Raw genomic sequence first — 13,197 nt, 5'->3', positions numbered from 1 at the left:
ATTAAAAATAAACATTTATACTCACCTTTCTTCCCTGTGTCAAGTGCTGTCCTGTTCTGGGCGTGCTGTGGTGCCGGACTCGGCGCCTGCGCAGTCCTCACTTTCCGCCTCCATGTTCTTGATGTCACACTGCAGTATGAGTTCAGTGCTTACGCATACTGCGATTTCCTGGGGGGATGCGTCACTCTGTTGGGGATGCGTCACTCTGGGTCCAGACTGCGCAGGCGCGTCGCACTTGCGCAGTCTACAGTATAAAGGCTTCAGACAGAGTGACGCTCCCCCTTGGTTATATTATATTTATATATATATATATATTTATTTTGATCTAGCCAGTATAAAATGAACCTTGAAAACAGATCATTGTATATGCATTGCTTGAGTTTTGCTTATGTGCAAAATTCTTTGGTTTCGAAATGCATTGAAGCCTCATTGTTGTGTTCTCGAAATTTTACTTAAAAGTGTTTGTAGAACAAGGCACATTTCTCTCTCACTGTGGTGTCTCCATACTCATGTATTTCTTATTATCTCTTGTCTTTATGCCTTTTTAATTTTAGCTCTCATTTTAAATATATTAGAAATCTTTGAAACCTTGTTGGCTTTTTGAGTAAAGCGTTCACCGAACAATTTCTTGTGTTACAGGTGCATTCTTTTTGCCATCATTGTAGAGCCACTCTACCTTCAAGGGTCCTTTGTGGAGTTAATAATGAAACTGATAAACCAGGAAAAATATCAGTTATGGCGCATGCATAGACGAAAGTTTACTGTTCTGTCTAGAAAAATGTTCGATAAACCACATATGAACTGGTCCTCTGATATGCAGTAGAGATTTGAGCTGTTTGTGAATGTCTTAGGAGACATCATCCACATCTAACAACTTGTATAGCCCAGTATGCCCAGTGGATTGTTATGTGAACTAATTAACATACCAATTAGTTGTGTGAACTAATTAGTGGTTTAAAATCTTATTTTTTTTTAAAGTTTGCAGTAACACTTGCCACTAGATGTATGTTTGGAAAGGTAATTTCAAACCATTTAGCATGGAGGGAACAATTTAGAAGGCTGAAATCTGGCAATGCTTTTTCTTTTAGGTGTGCCCAGGTTAAGTTTTAAAATAGCAGTTGTGTATTGAGGTTATATTAACAATAAAGCATAAGACAATTTATGTTGGAAATTGGCATAAATCTCACCCAAAAAAATGAATATGTAATATTTATATTTATAATATAAAGCAATAGGTGAAAAATAAAACATAACCTTTAATCCGTCAATTAAAATACTAACATGTGTCACCCATGTGAAATAAAAGAGCATACAAATGCTCCACTGACAGGTGGGCCCCGAGCAAGAGAAGCAAGAGCCCCACCAAAAAATTAAAGAAATAGATGGTCACCTAATGGTCACTTTAGGTAGGCAAAACATGTAATAGATACAGCAATCGAGAAAAATCACTCATAAATGCCATAACCTAATTGCACATATATGAAAAAGTCATGCAAAATTACAAAAGGTCTCTCAAGACCGAGAAATAGACAATCAGGTGAGGAAATAATAAAAGGAACAGTCTCACCAAATAGAGTCATGGGTCAGGAGTCACAGAAAATCCTCTGTTCAGTCCAACTGGAGGACAGATGAAGGGAAGACAATACACTGCCGAATCCCTAAGGGGCTAACAATAAACTGATCCCCAGACTCCTGCCCTAACAAGGGCAGTCCACAACTAGCCCTAAATTGCACATGCCCTGCACTTTCCCTAAGGCGGTGTACCGACGCGTTTCATCCAAGAACAATCTTCAGGGCACTAAACTTGTAAAGTGCCACAGTGCTATTAATGAGAGGAAAATTTCCACTCCCTATGCTGTCTGCGGGTAGTGGAGGAAAAAGGGCATATATATAGAAAACCTCATATGCAATCACACATAGTTGGTAACACCTGTCGCCGCATTTAATTACCTTTTATGTCACATATGCTATTCCACATGCGTGGAACATTTGTTGACAGTTCCCCCGACAAGCGCCGTTACCCACGCCATTTCCGGTCGTGGAATGCACACCAGAAAGAAAAGAGGCATTACTCAGCCTCTAGCATTGCCGGTGCATCCTAAAACGGCGGCAGACTTCCGGTCCAGGGAGATTACGTACGCGTCAGAGGCGTTACTCCGCCTCTGACACCGCTAGTGCACCCTAAGAACACGGCCGACTTCTGGTCCAGGGAGGTGACGCAATACATCACAGGGAGAGACGTGGTTCTGCCTAACAAATGTTCCATGCATCTGGAATAGCATATATGACATATAAGGTAATTAAATGTGGCGAAAACAGATGCTACAATTACTAAATGGGAAACTGCTGGGGAAATCAGACATGGAAAAAGACTTAGGCATCTTAGTCAATAAGAAGCTAAATTGGAGTGCCCAGTGTCAGGCAGCTGCCACCAAAGCAAATAGGGTCATGGGATGCATTAGAAGAGGTCTGGGGACACGAGATGAAAACATAATTCTCCCTCTGTACAAATCACTCGTCAGACCACACTTGGAGTATTGTGTGCAATTTTGGACGCCGGTGCTCAAGAAAGACATTACTGAACTTGAAAGGGTTCAAAGGCGGGCTACTAAAATGATAAATGGAGTTGGTTCACTACAATACCCAGAAAGGTTATCAAAATTAGGTCTATTTACTCTAGAAAAGCACCAGCATAGAAGAGGGTTCTTCACGGAAAGAGCAGTGAGACTCTGGAATTCTCTTCCTGAGGAAGTGGTGATGGCCAACTCACTGAATGAATTTAAGAAAGGAATGGATGCTTTTCTTGTGAGTAACAGTATAGAAGGTTACGAATACATAATACATAATATTATAGGTAGATGGTTGACCCAGCTTTGGGGAAGGAACTCTTTTCCCTATGGAGAAAATTGGCTGCTACTCTGGGTTTTTTGCCTTCCCCAGGATCAACAATGCAGAACAGCTGCACTAAAAATAGGCTGAAGTAGATGGACATAAGGTCTTCCTTCAGCCTTGAAAACTATGTAACTATGTAAGTTTATAGGGGCCAGATTACTTCTTGGTGGGAAGTCCAAAGTTTGGAAAACTACCTCAAGGCCAAAATTGTCCCACGGGGTTTGAGAATTAATTTAACAGCGGGTAATAGACATAAAAACCCAGCTTTTATACATAAGTGGGAACGGGAGGCTACTGAGAGGTCCTTACGTTTCATGCAGCTTCTATTAGATGAGGAGAAGGTGACCCTTAACCTTTTGAATGAGAAATTAAAGGAGCATATTGAAATCACCAAAAAATTCTCTACTGAAACAGACTTTGGAGTTAAAGAAGTCAAACTACAAACACATATTGAGCATTTTCAGTTCCATCTTAAAGAGAGAAAACAAACAGTACTTGCGTGACGTTCAAGATTTCAAAGACAACAAGGCTTATCTAGTATTAGCTACACGTACTGGGGTCGCCGAAAGAGAGACGGAACTTTCATCCACTGACACTTATTTTTCAGAATCAGAGAGTAGGAATCGCCCCAATAGAGGGAGGAATAGAGGTCGGGGCTCACGGGGACCATTGGATAGATCTGACAATACCTCTAGTGGTCATTTTTTAGATCAAGTTTATGCCCTCAGGAACAGACCCCCCCAAACCAAGAAGTAATCGAAACTTTAGCTAACGAGCCGTCCTTTGCTCAGAGTATTCAGATAATCAATTTATCAGAAAGAGTTATTGATTGTTTTGAGAGATCTGTGCTGAGTAGGGGTCTCTCTTTTGCCCCAAATACAGATTTTGATCTTTTTAGGACAATTAAGGATCTTAATCTGTTTTTGAGAAAAGTTAGGTGGAAGAAGTTTTTTCGAAAACAGGATTTTAAGACTAGCTTGGAATTGGGCATACCGGAAGATATGTTGCCCGATGTTAGACTATTGGATTCTATTGCGGAAGTCGATCCTAATACTATAGGCCTTGGTCCTTTTACAGAACTAAAGTGTAAAAGCACTAGAATGCCTCCACCGACATTTGATTTATCGGCAGTGGATGTTTTCTGTAATTTCGTGACTCAGGACCTAATCGAACTTTCACATTCTCAGTTCCATCGTAACTTTAATTGTTCCAGGGACGAAATGGAGGCCATTAAACGGCTCAAACAGGATGACAGCATTGTTATTAAACCCTCGGATAAGGGTGGCAATGTTGTCATCCTGGGAGTCAATCATTACCAACAGTTATGCGACTCAATTCTTGCTGATGGAGATACCTATGAGATTTTGTCATCTAATCCCATGAATGTGTATCGTGAGGAATTACGACAGATATTATTGGAGGCATTATCAGATAAAATCATCAGCAAGACTGAATTTGACTTTATTTTTCCTATTTATCCAGTCATTGCCACATTTTATTGCCTGCCAAAGGTTCACAAGGGGCTTAGCCCTCTTAAAGGCAGGCCAATTGTCTCAGAATGCTGGAATTTATTTGGATCGGATTTTGTCTCTGTTCGTCTCTTCTCTTCAATCCTTTGTTAAGGATACACCGGATCTTCTCCGCCGGTTGAAGGGACTCACCATTGATCCTCAGTCATACTTGGCAAGTATAGACGTTGAGGCCCTATATTCATCTATACCCCATGTTCATGGTCTGGAAGCGGTAAAATACTTTCTGAACATGAGAGGTTGCCAGTACCATGAACATAATCATTTTGTATTGAAGCTCCTCCGTTTTTGTTTAACACACAATTTTTTCACATTTAACTGTAAATTCTACCACCAGCTGAGGGGGACCACCATGGGGAGCCCCTGTGCACCAGCTTATGCTAATCTTCTCCTCAGCTGGTGGGAGGAGACAGTGGTGTTTGAGGGTGACCAGTTGGATGGTTTGTCTATGTGCCATGTCCCTGAGTTATGGACATGGTACATAGATGATATATTCATTGTCTGGAAAAACTCAGAAAAGGATTTTGGTGACTTTGTGAATAGGCTGAATTGTAATGACATAGGTCTCTTTTTCACATCAGTAATTGAAACCTCTAAATTGCCCTTTCTTGACATCCTTATTGAGAAAACCGAAAAAGGGGATTTGGTTACTTCCACATACAGGAAGCCAACATCAACCAATTCCCTGTTACATTGGGACAGCCATCACCCACAGCACCTGAAAAGGGCTATCCCTAAGGGACAGTACCTTAGGATCCGAAGAAACTGTTCCGATACCATGACCTTTGAAACTCAAGCCAGAGATCTGAGGGACAGATTTTTTGATAGGGGCTATCCCCGGAATGTATTGAAAGAGGCATATCAAAAGGCTAAGGGCTGTGAGCGGGTTGAGCTGCTGAACTCTAATAGTAGCAAAAAAGGTGTGGAAAATGAGACTTTGAGGTTTATCACAACCTATGACAACGGAGCGGTCCCTGTGAGGAACATTATTCAAAAACATTGGGCTATTTTACAGATGGATAATGATGATGTTTCTCCTTTTTTGAGTAGCCATCCTCAAATCATCTATAGGAAAGTCAGGTCCCTCAATAATAGACTCGTGCATAGTCATTTTTCCACTCCAACTTCAAAAACATGGTTGGATAATGACATCGTGGGTTGTTATAAATGTGGCCACTGTGTGATGTGTCAACATATTGGAGTGGGCAATAGCTTTGTAAGTAACGTAATGGGGAAGAGTCACCACATCAGACATTTCATGAATTGTGGTACGAAATGTTAGGAATCTGGGTCATTCTATGCATATGCAGCAACCCAGATTCTCACATTTGTCTCCTGAGGCTAAGTCCTTTTTCCCTGCTTCTGAGCATGCTCACGGGACTAGCTCTCATTGGAGTTCAGGAGTCAGGTGCTCAGGTCCTGTTCCTGATTTGATTGGTTATGCTCTGGCCTCTGGAGGTTTCCGGCAGGTCCAGTACGCTATAAAAAGTGCGCATGGTCGCTATGCCATGCGCTAGTATTTTCCATACTTGCTGCTGTGTGTTTGGTGACGGATGCTTGGACTGGTGAATGACTTATTAAGAAACCCCTTCCCTCTGATAATACGAATGTGTGAGTGATTGGGATAAGCTCAAGCTCCGCCAGTTGCAGCAGCCAGCATCCTGCTTCGCGCCTGCTATATCGCGCTTGCAGCCTGCTTTTGGCGTTTGCAGTTGCGACGCTCTGCACACGCCTATTTACGGTAAGTCCATTCAGGTGTAGTGCTGTTCTTAACTACTCCGGCTTTAGCTACCGCACGTGTGCCGCTGAGTGTCAGTGGGGCTTATACAGACTCAGCGTTTTTTGCATTTGTGTTTTGGGTACAGCTCTGTGAGTTTTAACAGAGTTTGCTTTTGTGAACCAGGTTCAGTTCTTCCTGTGCACATTATCGTCCTGGTGCTCTGCCTTTTCAGCAGCGGTTATTGCACCTGCCGCATGGTGGACCCCGGGCGGCGAACACGTTTATTTATATTTTTAAGCGTGTTCCGCCGCCGTAACATAATACCTTCGCCAGGGTCTGGCTAAAAATGGCAGATCAGCAACAACTGTTGCAATGCGTGTGACAGCTCGAGGCTCGCTTGACCACCCTTGAGAGGGCCCTCGCAGCTTCGCAGGCCATGGATGCTGCTGTCCAGGCACTTACAGACGCAGTGGGACATATGTCCATGTCCGCCCTTGCGCTGACAGTTACCCGCCTCCCGTTCCTGAGAAATATTCTGGGGATGGTGCCTCCTGCAGGGGTTTTATCAGCCAGTGCTTGATCCATCTGGAGCTACTGGCTGCGCAATTCCCTACAGAACGGGCCAAGGTGGCCTTTATTATATCCCTACTGTCGGGCAAGGCGCTGGAATGGGCAACGCCACTTTGGGAGCGTTGTGACCCGGATGTTCGGACCGCGGCTAATCTGCTTACCGCTATCAAGCAGGTGTTTCTTGGTCCACGGGTTACCCACGATACCACTCTCCAATTGCTGGCCTTGTCTCAAGGATCACTCTCAGTAAGCCAATACGACATCCGTTTTGGGACACTGGCGTCTGAGTTAGAGTGGTCTGACAAGGCACTCATCCCAGTTATTGGGGGACTACCGAGCACGTGAAGGATGCTCTCTCCACTAGAGAGATCCCTACCACTCTGTAGGAGCTAATCTCCATATCCTCCCGTATTGACCTCCGTTTTTCGGAGCGTGGTTTGGAGCGTGCTCACACCAAACATAGAGGTACTCCGGTTCCCAAATTTTTTGAGCCTTTGGATCTGCCCGAGCCAGAGGTTCTACCCCCGAGCCCATGGAGGTGTCTCGCACCATTTCGGAGACATGTCCGGCGCAAGAGACCATGTGCGGTTGTCACCATCTGCCTGCTGCTTCTCAGGAAGACAGCGCCCCGCAATGGTCTGATTGCGAATGGGTAGGAGAGACTGGCCGGTTTGTATTGGTGGCCGCACAGGGCTCGGGATGTAAAGAAATTCATTCGGGCATGCACCCTATGTGCTCGGGATAGCCTTCCCGAACGGAGAGCGGCTACGCCCGCCGATACACGGCAGCCTTCTCCTAAAACTCCCATTGTTTCCCGGGTGTCCCTCCTGAGACTTGGTGATCTGGTCTCCCCCGATACCGTCCGCATCGCCCGGTTTTCGGTTTCACCTACCGGGAGATCAGGCTCGCCTTTTCACGAGTCTGAGACCTGTGCTGCTGTCAGGCACAGGCTGGTGTATCGGAGGGTACAGGGAGGAGGGGGCCCTAGGAGGGGGGGTAATGTTAGAAATCTTGGTCATTCTATGCATATGCAGCAACCCAGATTCTCACATTTGTCTCCTGAGGCTAAGTCCTTTTTCCCTGCTTCTGAGCATGCTCACAGGACTAGCTCTCATTGGAGTTCAGGAGTCAGGTGCTCAGGTCCTGCTCCTGATTTGACTGGTTATGCTCGGGCCTCTGGAGGTTTCTGGCAGGTCCCGTACGCTATAAAAAGTGTACATGGCCGCTATGCCATGTGCTAGTATTTTCCATACTTGCTGCTGTGTGTTTGGTGACGGATGCTTGGACTGGTGAATGACATATTAAGAAACCCCTTCCCTCTGATAATATGCTATATCGCACTTGCAGCCCGCTTTTGGCATTCGCAGTTGCGACGCTGTGCACACGCCTATTTACGGTAAGTCCATTTGGGTGTAGTGTTGTTCTTAACTACTCCGGCTTTGGCTACCGCAGACTCAGCGTTTTTTGCATTTGTGTTTTGGGTACAGCTCTGTGAGTTTTAACAGAGTTTACTTTTGTGCACAAGGCTCAGTTCTTCCTGTGCACATTATCTTCCTGGTGCTCTGCCTTTTCAGCAGCGGTTATTGCACCTGCCGCACGGTGGACCCCGGGCGGCGAACATGTTTATTTATATTTTTTTAAGCATGTTCCGCCGCCGTAACACGAAAGGTGTTATATAGAAGGCAACTTGCATCTGTGGATTGGAATATGTGGGTAAGACCATTCGTGAATTTAGGAGGAGGATCGGTGAGTATGTTGGGGATGTGTCAGATAAGAGGGACACCTCAATTTCAAGACATATCCACAGTGTACACAATGGACAAATTGGATCTTTGAAGTTTATGGCCATTGATAGGGTCTTTTAACCAAAAAGGGGGGGCAACTGGGACCAATTGCTTCTTCAGCGAGAGGCTAAGTGGATTTTTCACCTGGGTACAGTTGCACCCAAAGGCCTTAATGACCAGATAAATTTTGGGTGTTTTATTTGAATTTTTCTTTGGCCTCTTTTCCTACAGTAGCCTTACAATCACTATGCTATAATTTCTTTTTTTGCCACCTCACGTGAGGATTTTGTTTACATATATGCAGTCAAAATGTGTTGCCTTCTATATGTCCTTATATATGTCTTATATGCTATTCCAGATGTGTGGTACATTTGTTAGGCAGAACCACGTCTCTGCCTGTGATGTATTGCGTCACCTCCCTGGACCGGAAGTCGGCCGTGTTCTTAGGGTGCACTAGCGGTGTCAGAGGCGGAGTAACGCCTCTGATGCGTACTTCATTTCCCTGGACCGGAAGTCGGCCGCCGTTTTAGGATGCGCCGGCGGTCCTAGAGGCTGAGTACCGCCTCTTTTCTTTCTGGTGTGCGTTCCACGACTGGAAATAGCGTGGGTAACGGCGCTTGTCGGGGGAACCGTCAACAAACCTTCCACGCATGTGGAATAGCATATGTGACATATAAGGCAATTAAATGCGGTGACAGGTGTTACCAACTAAGTGTGATTGCACATGAGGTTTTCTATATACTGTATATGCCCTTATTCCTCCACTACCTGCGGACAGCATAGGGAGTGGAAGTTTTCCTCTCATTAATAGCACTATGGCACTTTACAAGTTTAGTCCCCTGAAGATTGTTCTTGGATGAAACGCATCGGGACACCACCTTAGGGAAAGTGCAGGGCATGTGCAATTTAGGGCTAGTTGTGGACTGCCCTTGTTAGGCTAGTTTCACACTTGCTTTTTTTTGCAGCGCGTTTTTCCCGCAAAAGAACGCATTGAAAAAACGCATACAAAAGCATACAACTGCTGCGTTTTTTTCAAGCATTTTTATGAGCATACATGAAAAAAACGCAGCGTTTTTATGCGTTTTTAGTGCGTTTTTACCGTGTTTGCGTTTTTTCCAAACATTAGGTGGCCCCTCACACTAACCCAAACCATGACTTTACTAACCCTAACCCTAACCCTGACCCTAACCCTAACCCTAACCCTTAACCAAACCATACACTAACCCTAACCCTAACCCTAACCCTGACCCTAACCCTAACCCTTAACCAAACCATACCCTAACCCTAACCCTAACCCTGACCCTAACCCTAACCCTAACCCTGACCCTGACCCTAACCCTAACCCTAACCCTAACCCTGACCCTTAACCAAACCATACCCTAACCCTAACCCTAACCCTAACCCTGACCCTAACCCTAACCCTTAACCAAACCATACCCTGATCCTAACCCTAACCTTGACCCTGACCCTAACCCTAACCCTAACCCTAACCCTTAACCAAACCATACCCTGATCCTAACCCTAACCCTGACCCTGACCCTAACCCTAACCCTAAACCCCCTTAACTAACCCTAACTCTAACCCAAACCCCTAAATTCCATTGTCTAAACTAATGGTAAAAAAAAAACGCATGTGCAAAAAAACGCATACATAAGCATGCCAATGCGCACATATGCTCACCATAGACTTATAATGGGTGTCTTGCTGTAAAAAAACGCATTGCGCGCGCATGCGTTTTTTTGAGGCAAGTCGGACGCACAAAAAATGCAACAGGTTGCATTTTGTGCGCCCGAGCGCATACCGCAAAAAAACGCATGTGCGGAAAAACGCGTACAAACGCATGTGTATGCGCACATAAGCGCATCCCATGCAAAGTATAGGAAAAAAAAACGCATGCGCTATTTATCGCTAAAATACCGCGAAAAAAAACGCAAATGTGAAACCAGCCTTAGGGCAGGAGTTTGGGGATCAGTTTATTGTTAGCCCCTTAGGGATTTGGCAGGGTATTGTCTTCCCTTCATCTATCCTCCAGTTGGACTGAACAGAGGATTTTCTGTGACTCCTGACCCATGACTCTACTTGGTGAGACTGTTCCTTTTATTATTTCCTCACCTGATTGTCTATTTCTCGGTCTTGAGAGACCTTTTGTAATTTTACATGACTTTTTCATATATGTGCAATTAGGTTATGGCATTTATGAGTGATTTTTCTCGATTGCTGTACCTATGAGATGTTTTGTCTACCTAAATTGACCATTAGGTGACCATCTATATCTTTAATTTTTAGGTGGCGCTCTTACTTCTCTTGCTCGGGGCCCACCTGTCAGTGGAGCATTTGTATGCTCTTTTATTTCACATGGGCGACACATGTTAGTATTTTAATTGACGGATTAAAGGTTATGTTTTATTTTTCGTCTTGAGGTTATACCCTAAGGCCGGCGTCACAATAAAAGTATGAAAAATCAGTCCCGGACGAGAGTCACACGAGTGTTCTCTGTATGGTCATCTGTGTGTTATACGGTTGCAATGCGAACATGCGATTTTCTCATACCCATGTATCAGTATGACATCCGTATGTCATGACATGCATATGGCTTTACATTTCTCACTGACTTTCCCCATTGAATTAAATTGCTCAATGGGCTGAAATGAGGAAAATTTGTGGGTATTTGTGGCAAGCTAGACGGATGGCCCTTGTGGCGTCAGAGTTTTTCTCGCACCCATAGGCTTGCATTGAGAAGTCTCAGCTGAGTCTCGGGGACAATCGCAGCATGCTGCAGTTTTACATGCACGTCAAAAATGCCAGACAAAAAACATGGCGATGTGAGCTGCCCCATAGATTAACAGTGGGCCGAGTGCTATGCAATGTTTTCTCGCATCACACTCACCCATATTCTACGGTAGTGTGACGCCGGCCTAGTCCTACAAATTGATATCATAGAAGAACTAACTCTTCTCTCATCAAGGTGCTCTGGCTATGTACATGCATTTCACCACAATTTACGTGATAAAACGACCCCATTAATTAATAGGACATACATTGGTAATTGTATGGGAGAAAATTCCAGCAAACTTAAAACAATAAACATTATATTTCTTGCCACTTCAAATAGATAGCCAAAAGCATAGTTTAGATTGAGGTTGTAGTAGCACATTCAGTTAGGTCCATATATATTTGGACAGAGACAATATTTTTCTAATTTCGGTTCTAGACATTACCACAATGAATTTTAAACAAAACAATTCAGATGCAGTTGAAGTTCAGACTTTCAGCTTTCATTTGCGGCTATCCACATTAAAATTGGATGAAGGGTTTAGGAGTTTCAGCTCCTTAACCTGTGCCACCCTGTTTTTAACCCCTTTACCCCAAAGGGAGGTTTGCACGTTCATGACCGGGCCAATTTTTACAATTCTGACCACTGTCCTTTTATGAGGTAATAACTCTGAAACACTTCCATGGATCCCGGTGATTCTGACATTGCTTTCTCATGACATATTGTACTTCATGTTAGTGGAAAAACTTAATTCAAATAACTTGCGTTTATTTGTGAAAAAAACGGAAATTTGGCGAAAATGTTGCAATTTTCCAACTTTGAATTTTTATGCCTTTAAATCACAGAGATATGGCACGCAAAAAACTTAATAAGTAACATTTCACATATGTTTACTTTACATCAGCACAATTTTGGAACCAAAATTTTTTCTGTTAGGAAGTTAAAAGGGTTAAAAGTTGACCAGCGATTTCTCATTTTTACAACACCATTTTATTTTTACGGACCACATCACATTTGAAGTCACTTTGAGGGGTCTACATGATCGAAAATACTCAAAAGTGACACCATTCTAAAAAGAAGTTTATTAACCCTTCAGGTGCTTCACAGGAATTTTTTTAATGTTTAAAAAAATGAACATTTAACTTTTTTTCACAAAAAAATTACTTCAGGTCCAATTTTTTTATTTTACCAAGGGTAAGAGGAGAAATTGGACTGCAAAAGTTATTATGCAATTTCTTCTGAGTACGATGATACCTGATATGTGGGGGGGAACCACTGTTTGACGCATGGCAGAGCTGAGAAGGGAAGGAGCGCCATTTGACTTTTTCAATGCAAAATTGGCTGTAATTCAGATCGGACGCCATGTCACATTTGAAGAGCCCCTGATGTGCCTAAACAGTGGAAACCCCCCCACAAGTGACCTAATTTTGGAAACTAGACCCCCAAGGAACTTATCTAGATATGTGGTGAGAACTTTGAACCCAGAAGGGCTTCACAGAAGTTTATAACGTACAGCCGTACAATTAAAAAATCATATTTTTTCCACAAAATGATCTTTTCACCCCCAATTTTTATTTTCCCAAGGGCAACAGGACCCGAAAAGTTATTGTAAAATTTGTCCTGAGTATGCTGATACCCTATATGTGGGTGTCAACGACTATTTGGGCGCATGGCAGAGCTCGGAAGGGAAGCAGCACCATTTGACTTTTTTTGCTGGAATTGAGATCGGACACCATGTCATGTTTGGAAAGCCCCTGATGTGTCAAAACAGTGGAAACTTCCCCACAAATGACACTATTTTGGAAACTAGACCCCCCAAGGAACTTATCTAGATGTGTGGTGAGAACTTTGAACCTTCCACGGCTTCACAGAAGTTTATAACATACAATCAAAAAATTAAAAAAATCAAATTTTTTCAACAAAAATGAT

The 13,197-nt window shown here is 43.5% G+C and overlaps 1 protein-coding gene across 1 annotated transcript in view; it reads right to left on the bottom strand.

Moving 5' to 3' along the window:
* The window catches only part of LRRC2 (leucine rich repeat containing 2), a 608,842-nt gene that overhangs the window by 99,280 nt on the left and 496,365 nt on the right, over nucleotides 1-13,197 (bottom strand). The gene's annotated exons all lie outside the window — the stretch shown is intronic.

The sequence above is a fragment of the Dendrobates tinctorius genome, unplaced genomic scaffold (assembly GCF_039654945.1).
Source record: "Dendrobates tinctorius isolate UK_male_01 unplaced genomic scaffold, ASM3965494v1 ptg000044l, whole genome shotgun sequence".
NCBI classification, from domain to species: domain Eukaryota; kingdom Metazoa; phylum Chordata; class Amphibia; order Anura; family Dendrobatidae; genus Dendrobates; species Dendrobates tinctorius.
This window is presented reverse-complemented; position numbering and strand designations above follow the sequence as displayed.